The following is a 2,883-nucleotide window of genomic DNA, read 5'->3' as shown; positions in this document are numbered from 1 at the left end:
GCTGCAGACTGAACTTATGTCACTAAGGCTAGCCAATATTCCTAGCACTAGTTTGAAAACATCTTGGGTGCTTCAAACTGGAGACCAAGGCACACAGTCCTCCTGCAAATGGCGGGGAACCCAAGTAAGCCTGGCAATTAAATGCAAGGCATAAAAGTAGTTTGGGTAAGGAAGACCTTCAGGAAAATTGTTGGCAAGACTGAGACAGGAACGATTTCTGTTAAAAATTGAATGAAGCAAACTGTTTATATTTGGTTATCCCTGAAGTCAGCAAAGCCCTATTATCTTCAGGGGATTTTAGTTCACTTTCATAAAGTATACTCAATGGCATCGTGGTGTTTTTTAAAAGGAAAACATAACGATGAGAAAAAAATACCCCAGTTCCCTAAAATCCTGCCCTACTTCTCTCCCTACAGCTTTAAAATGGTGCAAAGGAGGAGTCAGCTTTATTTACATAAAACACTCCCAGCTGAGTTCTCCAGCTGACCATTAAGAGCAGCTACAGTATTTAACAGGTGATGGTCACCACTGGGCTCCCCTCAGTGAGAACGAACAATAATTGGTTTACTTATGCGAAGAAAAATATTCCAGGCTCACCTTAAAGGGGAAAATGAATTATGTATATTAATTCTGTCATAACAAGTTGCCTCATGAGGAATTGGTTTCCTGTGCAAAGGAAGCAAAATTTTCTCTTTATTTTGCTGTATATTAAAAAAAAACTCATTCAAATTTGTGCATCAGGGGATTACACACAGCTCTGCCAAAGAGAATCAGGATATATGGGTGCATTAAATGTACTGGCTAAATTTGCTATTGACTAATAAAATTGAAAATAATTTATAATATAAGGTAGCATCTTTGCCCCAAGTGTTCCTATTGATGAGAATGAAGGAATTGACAAAAGAAACGGTGATGTGTAGTGAAGGTGGGGTTAACATTTACTAATTAAAGATCTAAACTTCTGATATTCTTTTTTTTTTTTTTTTTTTAATAAAGCCTTATAAAGATGATGAAACTCTAAGTCATTCATTAAGGTTGACTGCTCCCTTTAGGAACTTGTGTAAATTTGGCCCGAATACAGAATTGCCCAGAGAGAGTCTGGATGTGTAATTATGTTCTGCCGAAGGATGAATAATTTCTCTTGAACCGAACAGTTTGCTGTTGCCCTGCCGTTTATCCTGACCCCATCTTTAAAGGTGATTCTCATCATACAGGAGAAATAGTGCTATAAACGCCAGCCTTTTGCTCTCTGCCTCTTTGACTTTGTTGCTCTGTTCAGTTTGGGTGTGGGATTCAAAGGATGTGGTTTCCTTTCCATCCCTGGTCGACAGCAGGGCCAGGAATATGCCTGTGGTTCCTGCTCCTCTTACCTGGTCCATGTGTGGACACTGGCGTGCTCGGCATTCGAAATGCCAGACGGACAAAAGCTTTCACAGGGGCCAGCTGTTGCTCTTGTTGCTTAGAATATTTATATACGTGGGGCTCCCAGGAATATTCCCCAGTGTTTTCTTGATTTACAGCAGGTGTGCCTGAAATTGAGCCCTTGGGGTTGTGCCCTAATTTGCTCTGGGTGCTCTGGTTGCCGTACTCCTCGCAGAGAGTCTGCTCCTGCCTGCATCGTGGGGCACACGGACCCTGGGTGCCCATGCAGCTCTGCTGCGGCTGGTGGCAGGGGGGCAGGGGGCTGCAACTTGGCACGGGGCGGGGGAAAGCCCAAGGTGATTCCTCACAACATCCTCCCTGATCTCAAGCAGCACAAGTAATTTGTAAAAAATCGGCTATATTGGTCTTTGACGTGCTCTTTGGATGCGAGCAGCACGTGTCCACGCGCCTTTTGCTGAGGGACTGGCCTCCGAGAGCTGCCCTACTTGTCTGTTGTGTAAATACCTTTTCCTGATGCTTGCCTCCCTCTCGCCATACCTCCTCCTGTGTGTCAACAGTGTGAAGGAGGTACCACAAAATGTGGTGTGTTTTACTCGGTGGGAGGTGCAGGGAAGGTATGAGATGTTTTCTTCTTCACCCCATCTTCCTGCAGGTGTCACGCGCCTGAGGTTTCAATGCAGAAGCTAATTGTGAGCGCTTTTGCTTTCCAAACTGATTAAGATTTAATGGCAGGTGAGGACGTGCTTTCCCCACACCCCAAGCCTTGCAGGGCGAACTCCTGAGAGCCAGTTCCCCCTCAGCTGACAGTGCTACCTGCGGGCTGCAATGAGCATTTCCTACAAGGGAAGTCCTTCTGAAACAGGTCCCTGGAGGAAGATGCTGCCCTGAGATGTCACTGAGCCTGTGCGAGGGGCTCTTGGTGGCCTTGTGCGTTAGCCCCCTCCCGCTAGCAGGAGGAGGCTGCCAAATCTCCGTAATGCAGGAGAAGCCCTTGGTGACCTGAAAGCCCCTAAGGAGCATTGGCTCCCAATGATTTCTTCCTGCCCACCTGCCAGGGAGGACACCACAGACAGGTAAGTTTTTAACTCAAGACCTTCTCTTGTGACACAGGCGGATTTATTGGGAATTATGGCTGTTGTCATCCCAAGGGGCTCCAGCAAATGTTCAGACACTCTATAAACTTAGGGTCAGAGGGAACGTGTCACTCAAACACTGCAAGTCTATCAAGAGGAAAGGGGGAGTGAGGGACCACCACTGGTCCCATTTATAGGGTGTCCCCTTGCCACAAAATCCATCCCTCAGATGCCCTCCAGCTCCCTGAGTGCCTCCTGCTGCTCCCTGGCCCCACAGCGTGGCCTGGATTTGGGACAGAGTGGGGACACCTGAGCCTTGAGGCAGCACTGCACCCTGCAAGGGGTGATGGAGGCTCTTCCAGGGGGGCAGCAGAGGTGCACAACAACACCAGGACGGGAACAAGCAGGTTTGGAGTTGGGGCTCCCT

This window comes from Numenius arquata, chromosome 7 (genome assembly GCF_964106895.1).
Source record: "Numenius arquata chromosome 7, bNumArq3.hap1.1, whole genome shotgun sequence".
Taxonomy (NCBI): domain Eukaryota; kingdom Metazoa; phylum Chordata; class Aves; order Charadriiformes; family Scolopacidae; genus Numenius; species Numenius arquata.
The sequence above is the reverse complement of the archived record's forward strand: the minus strand, read 5'-3'. Positions refer to the sequence as shown.